The 14,583-nt window shown below is 42.5% G+C and overlaps 2 long non-coding RNA genes across 2 annotated transcripts; both read left to right on the top strand.

Annotated features, from left to right (window-relative positions):
• Positions 1-425: 425 nt before the first annotated feature.
• Positions 426-8,877, top strand: LOC311055610. Its single transcript, XR_014601805.1, has 4 exons — positions 426-487; positions 6,685-6,759; positions 7,866-7,956; positions 8,697-8,877. It is a non-coding gene; the product is annotated as an uncharacterized lncRNA (long non-coding RNA).
• Positions 8,878-13,774: 4,897 nt separating this feature from the next.
• On the top strand, positions 13,775-14,517 carry LOC311055611. Its single transcript, XR_014601806.1, has 3 exons — positions 13,775-13,809; positions 13,953-14,009; positions 14,140-14,517. It is a non-coding gene; the product is annotated as an uncharacterized lncRNA (long non-coding RNA).
• Positions 14,518-14,583: the final 66 nt, after the last annotated feature.

Raw genomic sequence — 14,583 nt, 5'->3', positions numbered from 1 at the left:
ATGAGTAGACGCATGTGTGTATTGAAGTTTTATGGCTGTAGGTCAAACAGGGCATGAGTTGTACCTGTTCAAAGTTGGCATTTTCAATTGAGTGCTATAGCGCCACCTTTTGACAAAAGATTGTGAGATTTATTTCTTGATAGTTTTTCATGACCATCTATCATATGGCCGAGTTTCGTAAAAAGCATATGCACGGTTAACCCAGAACTGCGAAAAGTGGCAGAAGAAGAAGAAGAAACAGAATAATGCCAATATCAAAACGGAGCCATGCTGGCAGCCTGGCCCCGTAAAAAAAAGAAGTAATAACAGGCCGGCCACCAATAACCAACCACACAATGGGGGAAAATCCCTATAAATCATGCCACCATAACACATGCGCACGCATCACACACACGCTCCTGATGATAAATAGGCGACTGGTCTCCTCTGCTCCATCATAACTTCATCTCTCCTCAACATCTCTTCATCTCCACCACTGAACTCACTGGTGAGTACATCGTCTTCATTTATTTGAGAGATTTATTATAATTTATTATATTAATGATTTGAATCCATTACATTGATATGATGATTATTCTACCCATTATTGATGCCTAACTAGACCTTTGTGATTTTCAGCACATTTTGTAGCATGAGTGATAATTTTAAAGGTGCATTCCACTCAAATTGTATTTCAACTATGTATTGTAAAGATACATTACTCTCGTGCATTCCACTCAAAAGGCAACTATCTGTGCCTAATGTCTGTGCGAGCGAATGGGGAGAGAATGCATCGGTCGAGAGAGGCCTTAGCAACAGATGCAGACGCTGGACTGTAGCCAGTCTGGGACAGTTAAGCCTAATTTCATGCTTTGTCGTACTGTGTTGTCATCTGAAAAAAATATTTAAAAAGTTATTATTTCGGTGAGTGATGAAGTCGCACAACGAAGCATAAATAAGCCTGTTCGGTACCCTCTGCGATGGACATGAATGAGCGGTCTGGTCTTTAAGATTTCTTTCTTTTGGTTGGACACGCATCCCTTTGACTTGAATGCATTTTTTACTTTGCTTCTGTGTTATCTTCTCCGGTCATCTGATGTGATCATGTATCAGAGGTGTGCAGTGCGATACAGGTAGGCTTTTTTTTGCACTGTGACACCAGAGAAAAGCAAAATGGACGTGTTTCAGTGTCTCTGTGCCGGCAGATGGTCTCAAAGGGCCGCATGGCGATGGGGGGGGGGGGGGGGGGGGGAATAACCTGGAAATGTATTTATAGAAATCGGTCACATTGTGGAATATTTTTTAATTTGATGATTCTATGGTCATACTGGAATCCTGCTCTCTGTGAATGGTTGCACCTGTTCCATGTATGTGAATACAAAGCATCGTGTTTGGTATCTTAAAGTCCTACTGTGTGACTTTCATTTTGGTAGTCTTTTTGGCGACGCCTCTGGTCTGCCTGTGGTCTGTTAGAACTGCGTTTCCCAGAATTCAGTTCAAAACAAAGCCACGGAAGTACCAGTCAAGGCATGTATTGACTTTAAAATAACCTAAATGAAATACATTTTCGGTTCATTTTCGGCTGCCTTTGTCATTTTGGCATTTGACATTGATGTGGAATGGTTATTGTGAAAAACATATACCAGTGAAAGATATCAAAACAACTTTTGTTTAATTGAAAAAGTTACACAGTATGACTTTAATACAGTGATTCTCAAACGGTGTGCCAAGGTACACTAGTGTTAGCCTGGGACCAGACGAATCTGCAAGTGCAAAAAAAAATTGCACACGCAGTGATATAGTCTGGCTACGCGAGGCTACACTAGTGTGGCGTGAGACAAGATTAGGTGTGCCTTGGATTTAGTGACAACCACACACTATTATTGTAATATTACAGTATACAAAATGTTATGAACTCTTTTAATTACTATATCAGTACTTTGTGTGAACTCATTTCCCAATACAGAGGCAGATTCTTTAACCTATTATGTTGTTATGTCACGTCATCATTGGCAAATAATTCAAATTATTTTAGTAGCAAAAATAGACGATCTGTAAGCTCACAACGCGGTCTGCATTGTGAGCTTGTAGATCTGCAATTTTTTTAAATCCAGGTCTGCCTTTGAGATTTCGACTTGCCCACTGGTGTGCCTTGGGCACATAAACGTTTGAAAACCACTGTCTCAATGCACCGTTGCTTCTTGTTAAAGCCTGATTCTTACTTTTGTCGTACAACGGTGTATAAAATTGATCATAAGCAGTTGAAACAGTTTGAACACACTGCTGGACCTGTTGTCTGTCCAGCAGTGTGACGTGACGAGGCAGCTCTCCTCACTGTGCAATGGACTATAAATGAAACTAAACTAGTTGGTGTGTTGTCTTTCTTTTGTTTGCTGACCGTAAAGCTACAATCTCTACATTTCATATCGTTGCTTTCAACTTTTTAATGTTTAGTTTTGTTTTTGTCAATTAATGCCCCACTTCGTTCTACAGTGTCACACAAAAGTAGCAAAAGTAGCCCATCTACAAGCTCACAATGTGTTGTGATGCGACACGTTTTATACATATTGAACCAATAAAAAGGTATTAAGGAGAGCGTGTTGCTAAAACTGCAGTGGAGCCATTGGGTCATTTCGTTTTCCATTTCCAGAAAAGTAACGGTTCTGGACAGCAATTCTCCCAGAGCCACAAAGGTGAGGTCTCCCACAGGAAAAGACACTGACAGTACCCAGATATACATTATCTTCCTATACGAATTGTAGGCACTATAAAATCTTTGCTGCCAGGCAGAAACCACTTATCTCCATATGTTTACTTTTTGTGTTTTTTCGTAAAGGAACGCCCTAATTGATCATACTATAGCGTCACAGAAAAGTATCTGTATCAGAGAAAAGATGCATTTTCAGCTTGTCGATTTTCTATTTTTGAATTTGAATCTGGAAAAGTACCAGTTCTGGCCATATGAGGTCTCTGTCTTCTTGCTGAGTTCTACTGTTTGACCACCTGAATAGCAGGAATGACAGGAGAGATGATGAGAGGAGCAGAGTTTTTACCACTGTTCCTGAAACATGGACAGAAGAATGCATAGAGCTTCTCACTGAAGGTGCAGCCAGTGAACGAGTAAATATGAACTCTGTTCTTCACATCAAAAAAGGAGACCAGACCCTCCTCGTAATCCACAAACACTCCCACTTTCTCGAGCTTCTCTCTTACAGGGAGGAGGACAGGAGGGCCAGCAAGACGAGCCGTGTACTCATTTCCATTCCTCAACCCTATAGTCCAGTAGCCATTGTTGGGGCTCAGTGTGATGAATCCCTTCCTGTTGATGGACTCTCTGGCCACTCCTAAATCCCAGTCAGTCTTCTCTTTAACCTGAACCTCGTAGTAAAATCTTCCTGAGGAGAAGCTTTGTTGTCCCAAGACACAGCCACATGGAAAGAACCTCTCTTTGTTGTCTGTGGTTTGTTGTCCTGTTCCATCACTCACTCGTTTTCCATCCTCAGACAGGATGAGATAGGGATGTGCGGTGTCAGGGTCCAGAGTCACATCCACGGCATGTTGCTGGAGCCTCCTCAGCTCAGCGTCATACAGCTTCTCCATCTGTTGACCGAGTGTCTTCATAGTATTCAGAGCATTGAATACATGCCACTGTATCCCTCTGTCTGCTTCTTTCTCTGGTTCAGCAGGTTGCTGCTGGGACTTTCTGAACTGACCAGCAATCTCAGAGATCAAAGTATTGACAACGACCTCTGGTCTATTATAAAATCTTCTGTTACATAGTGGACACTGAAACACATTAGTATTCCAGTAATGTGTGATACAGGCCTTGCAGTAGTTGTGTCCACATGGAGTGGTGATCGGTTCAGTGAACACATCCAGACAGATAGCACAATGTAACTGCACTTCAGACAGGAGACCGCAGGCAGAAGCCATTTCTATACACACTGAGAACAAGTGCAAATCAAGTCTGTTTTATTTGTGTATAAACCCCTTGTCAGACCTCGTCAAAGTGACATCACGCAGGCAGCTTTCTTTGGGGACGTGACATCAGTGTCAGCATCACGTAGTAGCGGTTGCCATTTTAAGTTGGTTACAGAACGGTGGTGTTTATCTTCTCCAACTTTCCGTCTTATTCTCATCCAGTGGTGCAATCTTGTTACAATCTTGCTACTATCTGAATAGTTCCCACGACTGGTGTACGAAACAGCTCGTTAATGGAGAGATGTTTAGCTTTCCAACTTGGAAGCAAAACTATATGGAGATTGTTGTGATATAGGATATAAGTCTGCCCCCTGGGGGAACGCAGGTAGTTCTAAATAACACCTTTATGACTGATGACACACAGACCCGGTCTCTCTCTTAATATTGCACGACAATTTTACAGAAACATGGACCAAAAAACCACCACAGACACTGTGTCTCGACGGGAACACAGCAGAAAACTGGAGAAGATGGATTCAACACTCATGCACGTGCGCATGCACGCGTGCGCGTTCATGAGGGCCCGCTGTGACCACCTCGCGTCGGGGCCTACTATGTTGCCTCGTTACGAGACTGACTTCAGGCCACACTTGCCGGGTTTGCCATGCTGTCTTTTTGCCTTTTCCCACGAAAGACTGACGCGACATCACATCCAGTGAAAGTGTGAAAGAAAAGGATGCCAATGGATTTTTCAGGGCCTAGATTCTTCACTAAATCGTGATACAACAATACAGTACAGTACAGTACAGTACAGTGATGTTCAATAACAATACAGTACTGTGCTGTACAATAGCAAAACAGTACAGTACTGTGCTGTACAATAGCAGAACAGTACAGTAGAGTAAAGTACAGTGCTGTACAATAACAGTACAGTACTGTTTTGTAATGTGTTAGTTTGTCCTGTTTTAAGTCGTTACTTAGTTTTTACTTAACTGTTGTGTTCGTTTTATTTTGTCGTAACGTTACCTGTCTTGTCTCATTACCTTGTGATTAGTTTTATTTCTCCACCTGTGTCCCGTTAGTCCCTTAGCTCAGTGGTGCGCATTCTGCGCAACCTTTTTACAGTACACCCTCAGAAAACATTTGGATTATCCAATCACAATCCAGGTCAAAAACCACATAAAATGTCTTTAGCTGGCAGCTGGAAAATGGCAGACATATTGTTTTTTTTGCCGTGGCTAACGGGAGGAGGGAGTGGGGGGGAGTCGAAACTATATTCTGATGCCAAAATAATCAAACTTGGATTATCCAATCACAATCCAGGTCAAAAACCACATAGCATGTCTTTTGCCGGCAGCCATTTTGGAAAATAGCAGCCATATTGTTAACAGGCTTTTGTGAAAAAGTAGGTCCAGAAGAAACTTTGTGGAAAATTTGGCGCTTGTATCAAAAAGTGAACTATCGTGTCACTAACAGCCCCTACTACAATGGAGAAATTGTACTACGTCTCCTCAGGAACACGTTGCTATCTGAAAAGTTTTGAGATTGCAGATCAGCTATTTTCAGTATGAAGTATGTCATACATTGAAAAAACATACTCTCAAATAAGCATTTCAGGTTATCTTTAACAATTGCGCATGCATTAATTGACACAATCATGTTGTCTGCAATGCAACTTTAATGAAGTCTGCATCAAGTGAGGCTTGAACTGACGACGTTGAGGTTGTAAGGCACACGCTTCAGCGAGAAGCCATTGGACCAACAGACAAGGACCTGTGAAAAAGGAGATCACACAGATGATACAGTTTCACGCAAATAGCTGAAAAATCCTGGGTTTAAGTGTTTTTCAAACTGCTCAAAATTGCGGACAATCTAAGGGCGGAGCTTACTGGTCAATGTGATAGATGTGTTCCTCATGAGTCAAGGCCCATGTGTAAGCAGGTTTAATGGCTGTCGGCCAAACGAGGCATGACTTTTGCCCGTTTAAAGTTTGCATTTTCAAAAAATTGCTATAGCACCCCCATTTGACCAATTGGAGTAAGATTGGTTTCAGTGATATTTGGAATGACCCTCTACATTACTGCAACATTTCAAACAAATGTGAGTCTGTGTATGTATGTGTTAGGGGCAGATGAATAATTGTCATAAAACTGCAATATTCAGTGGCTCATTAAAGCTTCATTTTTTCACTTAGAAAAAATCCGCCCCCAACGTTTTGTCGGCATAGGTCCAAAGTTCATGTGTAAAACGCTTTGTGCAGATTACTCAAAAATCCCAGGAGGAGATAGGTTTTAACTGTTTTTCATATAATTCAAAATGGTGGGAGATCTAAAGGTCAGAGGTCAAAAGTCAGAGTGTGAAAGTCGTTCATCATGAGTAGACGCATGTGTGTATCGAAGTTTTATGGCTGTAGGTCAAACAGGGCATGAGTTGTACCTGTTCAAAGTTGGCATTTTCAATTGAGTGCTATAGCGCCACCTTTTGACAAAAGATTGTGAGATTTATTTCTTGATAGTTTTTCATGACCATCTATCATATGGCCGAGTTTCGTAAAAAGCATATGCACGGTTAACCCAGAACTGCGAAAAGTGGCAGAAGAAGAAGAAGAAACAGAATAATGCCAATATCAAAACGGAGCCATGCTGGCAGCCTGGCCCCGTAAAAAAAAGAAGTAATAACAGGCCGGCCACCAATAACCAACCACACAATGGGGGAAAATCCCTATAAATCATGCCACCATAACACATGCGCACGCATCACACACACGCTCCTGATGATAAATAGGCGACTGGTCTCCTCTGCTCCATCATAACTTCATCTCTCCTCAACATCTCTTCATCTCCACCACTGAACTCACTGGTGAGTACATCGTCTTCATTTATTTGAGAGATTTATTATAATTTATTATATTAATGATTTGAATCCATTACATTGATATGATGATTATTCTACCCATTATTGATGCCTAACTAGACCTTTGTGATTTTCAGCACATTTTGTAGCATGAGTGATAATTTTAAAGGTGCATTCCACTCAAATTGTATTTCAACTATGTATTGTAAAGATACATTACTCTCGTGCATTCCACTCAAAAGGCAACTATCTGTGCCTAATGTCTGTGCGAGCGAATGGGGAGAGAATGCGGGAGGCATGCGTTAATCCGACAGACCTTTTCTCCGACTATGTGGCATCCGCGTGCGGTTAGGGTTAGGGTGCGGGTTTGGTTCGGGTTTACTGTTCAATGTCGGAGCACTGCGCTGTCGGAGGAATGCGCTGTCGGACTAACGTAGAGTAAACAGAGAATGCATCGGTCGAGAGAGGCCTTAGCAACAGATGCAGACGCTGGACTGTAGCCAGTCTGGGACAGTTAAGCCTAATTTCATGCTTTGTCGTACTGTGTTGTCATCTGAAAAAAATATTTAAAAAGTTATTATTTCGGTGAGTGATGAAGTCGCACAACGAAGCATAAATAAGCCTGTTCGGTACCCTCTGCGATGGACATGAATGAGCGGTCTGGTCTTTAAGATTTCTTTCTTTTGGTTGGACACGCATCCCTTTGACTTGAATGCATTTTTTACTTTGCTTCTGTGTTATCTTCTCCGGTCATCTGATGTGATCATGTATCAGAGGTGTGCAGTGCGATACAGGTAGGCTTTTTTTTGCACTGTGACACCAGAGAAAAGCAAAATGGACGTGTTTCAGTGTCTCTGTGCCGGCAGATGGTCTCAAAGGGCCACATGGCGATGAATAACACCATTGAGCTTTAACCCGCTTTAACGTGGAAATAACCTTAGATTACACACTAAATATCTCCTCTTCATCTCTCCTCTTCTCCTTTTCTATTGTAAAGGTATATTACTCTCAAATACCATTACAACTAAACATTACTATTTCCACCTACTTCCCGAGAGCCAAAGCAGTCTCCAGGAACAGTTTAACTAGTTTTCTTTTCGTTCCCCCTTCAGAAGGATGAATAGCTTCATAAGCACAAACCAGGAGCTCTATCAGAGAGACACACTTGTCAGTGCAAACGGGGAATTCAAGGCTGTCTTCCAGGTAAACTTATCCATGTTATAATCATGGTAAACATAATCTCTCAAGAACAGATTCTGCTCTGCGTTGGAATCTGTCAGGGAGGTTTGTCATATCGCGTACGCACTGCCTACAAGTGGGCGTGCCTTCAGATCAGGAAGCAGGCCGCGCTTTACCCAATCAAATGTAGTGGGCGGGATTCACGTGTCCGTCGATCCTTCCCCACTCGAAACAAACAGAAACTAATTTAACAATAGCGTCCGTGGAGCAGACAAAACCACGGAAAGATATTCACATTTTAACTTACTCTTTCATCATAGAAACAAGTGGGCTTATAACCAAAACGATCCATGTTCTCTGGGAAAAGTGGTGTTAGTGTTCCGTGTAGAAATATTGTTAGTGGGAATGAAAACATAGTCGCACCACCGGAAGTGATGCGCTGAAGGCAGACCAAAACCCTGGTTTCCTTGCGTACGTGTGCTACGTTTTCTTCCTCCCAGAGCCAACTGACATAATAACAAACAGCAGAGGTCACTGTTTTTCCTTTTCAGTTGGCTCTGGGTTCCCAGATTGTGGTAAACATAATGCTAAGGTGACTGATTGCATGAGTTCTTCCAGGTTCTTATTTGTATTGTTGGAACTGATCTGAATGTCATGTTGTACCACAAGTAAATACCAGCAATGTTGGCTGTGTGGCCAGCAAATGATCTGAGTTAGTAACAGTGGTAATTCATCAGTTAAGGGTTTTATTCTCCCGCTTACAGACTGACAACAACTTTGTGGTCTACGAGGGCTCGACTCGAACCTGGGAATCACACACAAGGGCCAAGGGTGGCTACCGGATCATTCTTCAGGAGGACAACGACCTGGTCATGTACGACAATGACGAGAAGCCAATCTGGGCTTCTAATACTTACAACCCCTTGAAGTCTGTCCGGATGCGTCTCACAATCCAGTCCCAACTAGATTGCTTAAAGAGGTCCTGACCCCGGTTGGTGCATCCCTACTCGATATAATCAATATGTCTCTGGTGACGGGCTACGTACCACAGTCCTTTAAGGTAGCTGTCATCAAACCCCTCCTCAAGAAGCCTACTCTCGACTCAGGCATTTTGGCTAACTATAGACCTATATCGAACCTCCCATTTCTCTCTAAAATCCTTGAGAAAGCAGTCGCCAAGCAGTTATGTGACTTTCTACATAACAACAAGCTATTTGAAGCTTTTCAGTCAGGATTCAGAGCACACCATAGCACTGAGACGGCATTGGTGAAGGTCACAAATGACCTCCTGATTGCATCCGATAATAACCTTCTCTCTGTACTGGTTCTGTTGGACCTCAGTGCTGCATTTGATACTATTGATCACCATATTTTGTTGCAGAGACCTGAGCATCTGGTTGGCATTAAGGGTGCTGCATTGAACTGGTTTGAGTCCTATCTGTCTGACAGATTTCAATTTGTAAACGTTAACGATACACCTTCATTACGCGAAAAGGTTAAATACGGAGTCCCACAAGGCTCTGTACTTGGACCAATACTATTTACTCTATATATGCTTCCTTTAGGTGAGATAATTAGGAAACACTCTATAAATTTCCATTGCTATGCAGATGATACACAATTATATCTATCAATGAAGCCAGATGAAACAGATCAACTGGATAAACTTCAAGCATGTCTTATAGACATCAAGAGTTGGATGACCCGTAATTACCTACTCCTCAACTCGGACAAAACTGAAGTTATTGTACTTGGCCCTAAGCACCTCAGAGATAAATTAGCCGATGAGAATTTTACCCTAGATGGTATTACCTTGACCTCCAGGGCCACTGTAAAGAATCTGGGAGTCACGTTTGACCAAGACATGTCCTTTCAGTCCCACATAAAACAAATTTCAAGAAATGCCTTTTTTCACCTGCGTAATATTGCAAAAGTTAGGCACATTCTGTCCCAAAAGGATGCAGAAAAACTTGTCCACGCATTTGTTACTTCTAGGCTGGACTATTGCAACGCTTTACTATCAGGCTGCCCAAGTAAATCCCTAAATAGCCTGCAGCTTGTCCAGAATGCCGCTGCGCGCATACTGACAGGAACCAGAAGAAGAGATCATATCACTCCTTCATTGGCCTCTTTGCACTGGCTCCCGGTTAAATACAGAATCGAGTTTAAAGTTCTCCTCCTCACATACAAGGCCCTCAATGGACAGGCACCAATATATCTCAAAGAACTCATCGAGCCCTATAAACCAACCAGAACACCACTGCGCCCACAGTATGAAAAAATGCTTACGGCTCCAGAAAACCCCCAAAAAGTTAGAACAGGAGGCAGAGCATTTAAGTTTCAGGCACCTCAGCTGTGGAACCTTCTCCCAGTCTCAGTCCGCAAAGCAGACACACTCTGTATATTTAAGACTAGACTAAAAACCTTTCTCTATGATAAAGCCTATAGCCGAAGTGTATAGACTCAGTCACCCTATAGTTATCCTCTCTCCCCTCCCCTGCCCACCCCTCCCCCCCCCCCCCCCTTCTCCTCTCGTCCTCTCTCTTCTCGTTCTCCCTTTGGTTGTGTGGGTTTGTGTCCCAATGGTACAATCGTAATTAACCCTGTACGGATTCACGCTCTAGTAAGGCCTGCCACTAATTCTACAACCGGGGACCCGCTCCCCGGAGTTTCTTTTATTTCCCACGTCGCAGGTCCATGGACTGTCAATACGGACCCCCAGCTGCGGCTCAAGACTGTGACTGCGGACCGGGCCTTTCCATGGAGCGCGACCGTGGATTTCTACTACACTGCACTATACCACTATACTATATATACTGTATATTATCTTTATATTCTTATATTATACCATTATATACTACATACACATTATTGCTGTACTATATTATACTATCATATATATCACATATTACACTATTATATGTGCTACTGTTGTTACTGTTACTACCTGCACTGTATCTCTCTCTCTCTCTCTCTCTCTCTCTGTCTCTGTCTGTCTCTCTCTCTCTCTCTCTCTCTCTCTCTCTCTCTCTCTCTCTCTCTCTCCTCTTTCCCCCGACACGGTCGAGGCAGAAGGCCGCCACCCTAGAGCCTAGGGCCTGCCTGACGTTTCTTCCAGTTAAGAGGGAGTTTTTCGTTGCCACTGTCGCAAAAAATGCTTGTTCAGGGTGGGATTGTCGGGTCTCTTCTCTACATGTAAAGTGTCTTGAGACAACTTGTTGTGATTTGACACTTTAATAAAATTGAATTGAATTGAATTGAATTGACAATGACCGACGGCGGAGAGCTGGAGATAGGCAGAAACGAAAAAAAGATCTGGACCTCTAACAAGTCAGTTGTCAGTTAAGCCTAATTTCATGCTTTGTCGTACGACTGTGTTGTCCTCTGAAAAATAAGTTATTATTTCGGTGAGTGATGAAGCCCTTTCGGTACCCTCTGCGATGGACATGAATGAGCGGTCTGGTCTTTAAGCTTTCTTTCTTTTGGTTGGACACGCATCCCTTTGACTTGAATGCATTTTTACTTTGCTTCTGTGTTATCTTCTCCGGTCATCTGATGTGATCATGTATCAGAGGTGTGCAGTGCGATACAGGTAGGCTTTTCTTTACCCGCTTGCTGAAAGCTGGCGGGTCTATATTCACTCTGACTCTGACCCGACATATTTCCGACATGTATTGGACACTTTTTTTGCGTGATTGGCTGCCGTTTAAGCCAATGGGATACGTTCCCATACTCTGAACGGCCGGCCTCGTCCTCCCAAGCTATGGGACTAGACACGCCTCTGACTGCCCATGAAGACAGTCTTCTAGGGCTGGCTGATTTTCCAGAAGAGCTGAAATGAGCAATGAGCAAATGAAAAAAAACGTCTAAAATATTCTAAACCCACTATAGCAATCTGGTAATATCAGGCTACATATCACTTAAATGTCAGAGCTTAACTCGGCATGTAAATATGATATAAATGTGTTAATGTGAAGTGGATTCCTTCCAGCGCTAGCCGATTTTGGCTAATAGTAACAGCAACCAACTAACTAACAGTTTTTAGCCAAACGCGGTTATGTCCGCTCTCCATTAGTTCTCGACGCAAGTCGCGTTATTACACCCGTAATTTTCATGTATTGTACATCCCACAATAAAATGTATTAACCATGTTATGGTGCTGTAATGTCTTTATATTTTCGCAACATAATACTGTCTTTCACACGGGAAAAAAACATCACTTCCGCATTTTCTTCTTCGCTGGTCTAAACAAAGACACGGTTGCCAGATTTATGAGAGAGAAATAAGCAACCAGGTCAATGAAAACAAGCCAAATATTTAAGTGACTATTAGGCTACATGAGCACTTTAAACCTATATGCATCGGCTATTTGAAAATAGACTATTTGGAAGTAGCCGATCTACAAGCTCACAACAAAATAATAACAAATAGAAAGCAACTACCAATATTTACAAGCAACTTTACAGAACACAAGGTCGCTTAAAATTAGTACACATGGCAACACTGTGTGTGTAGTGTGTGTGTGTGTGTGTGTGTGTGTGTGTGTGTGTGTGTGTGTGTGTGTGTGTGAATGAAAAACAAGCGCCGAAACAAGCGTTTTTTTCCCAAACAAACACATTTACACTTGCGTGTGTGTCACCTACATTGTCAATCTATATACCATTTTAAAGGTACGTGCCTTGTGATTAAAATGATGCAAACCATTCCAAGATTGATGATGCTTTTAGCATCAAAACTGACGCTAAAATCAGCGTGTTTCATGCTTCATTAAAATAGCAGATCTACAAGCTCACAACGCGTCGCCGCCTTGTGTGCTTGTAGATCTGCTCTTTTTCATTTTTTATTGAATACTTGAATTAGAAAAGACATTAATGAAACCAAATGGACCCATTTGGGTATTTTGTTCATGTAAGCCAGTAGTGGAAAGGGCAAACTTGCATGAAATTAAAAGACACGTTGTGAGCTTCACTTTTATAAAGGCTATGTGGTATCTGAAACCCACAGACTTCACTATGGTCTGGTAAAGGTTCTACTGCACTTTTCGTTAACACACACACACACACACACACACACACACACACACACACACACACACACACACACTTTATATTGGTAGCCAACCGATGAACCTCTCTGTGGAGTCCTTTCGGTTGCATTGGAATGGCTGACATTTCATTTTAAAGACCACTTTTACATTTTGTGCTGAAGATTGGGGCAAAAAAAGCCTGCCGCAAGCGGGGATATTATGACTTGTCATATCTTGTTTTGCACTGTGACACCAGAGAAAAGCAAAGTGTGACTTGTTGGACTAGTTGCTCTAGGACTGGGGGGGGCGGGGTTGGGGGTTTAAATGGACCTTCAGTTCTGTAACTTCAGTTCTGTTCAACTCCAGTCACCACCAGTGTGTCCCGTCTTTGACCCTTACAGCTGTTCTGTGTTGTTTCTAACTGTGTTTTTGTACCTGTGTCTGTCTGTCTGTTGACAAACATCCTGTTGTCACATTTTACTTTCCAAACTCTCCACACGGGGACGTGTTTCAGTGTCTCTGTTCTGACTGTGTGTTTGTGATGTTTGTTGCCTAGAAAGGTTGCCGGCAGATGGTCTCAAAGGGCCACATGGCGATGAATAACACCATTGAGCTTTAACCCGCTTTAACGTGGAAATAACCTTAGATTACACACTAAATATCTCCTCTTCATCTCTCCTCTTCTCTTTTTCTATTGTAAAGGTATATTACTCTCAAATACCATTACAACTAAACATTATTATTTCCACCTACTTCCCGAGAGCCAAAGCAGTCTCCAGGAACAGTTTAACTAGTTTTCTTTTCGTTCCCACTTCAGAAGGATGAATAGCTTCATAAGCACAAACCAGGGGGTGCATTTCGCCTTTCCGACATGTCGCCTTTCCGACGTTAACGAACCCTATACCTAACCCTAACCCTAACCCTAACCGCACGCGGAAGCCACTAGTCGGAGTGGCGAGATGTCGGAATGGAAGGAGCACCCCCAAACCAGGAGCTCTATCAGGAAGACACACTTGTCAGTGCAAACGGGGAATTCAAGGCTGTCTTCCAGGTAAACTTATCCATGTATGTTATAATCATGGTAAACATAATGCTAAGGTGACTTTGCATGAGTTCTTCCAGGATCTGAGTTAGTAACAGTGGTAATTCATCAGTTAAAGGTTTTATTCTCCCGCTTACAGACTGACAGCAACTTTGTGGTCTACGAGGGCTCGACTCGTACCTGGGCATCACACACAAGGGCCAAGGGTGGCTACCGGATCATTCTTCAAGAGGACAACAACCTGGTCATGTACGACAATGACGAGAAGCCAATCTGGGCTTCTAATACTTACAACCCCTTGAAGTCTGTCCGGATGCGTCTCACAATGACCGACGGCGGAGACCTGGAGATAGACAGAAACGGAGCAAATATCTGGACCTCTAACAAGTCAAAATAATACAGGGAACAAATTACAATAAAAGAGTGAGAGAGCATGAAATTCAAATGTCTGCCAAACTCAATGAATGAAGTCATCATGATGTAAACAGTTAATGAAATAAAGAGCTCCAATCACAGAGGTTTCCATGTCTTAACTGTGTCTAAACAGCTTAGCAGTGCCTTCACAATAATTCTTGTTTGTAAT

This window comes from Gymnoscopelus microlampas (genome assembly GCF_963454915.1).
Source record: "Gymnoscopelus microlampas genome assembly, chromosome: 11".
Lineage (NCBI taxonomy): Eukaryota > Metazoa > Chordata > Actinopteri > Myctophiformes > Myctophidae > Gymnoscopelus > Gymnoscopelus microlampas.
The sequence above is the reverse complement of the archived record's forward strand: the minus strand, read 5'-3'. Positions and strand labels throughout refer to the sequence as shown.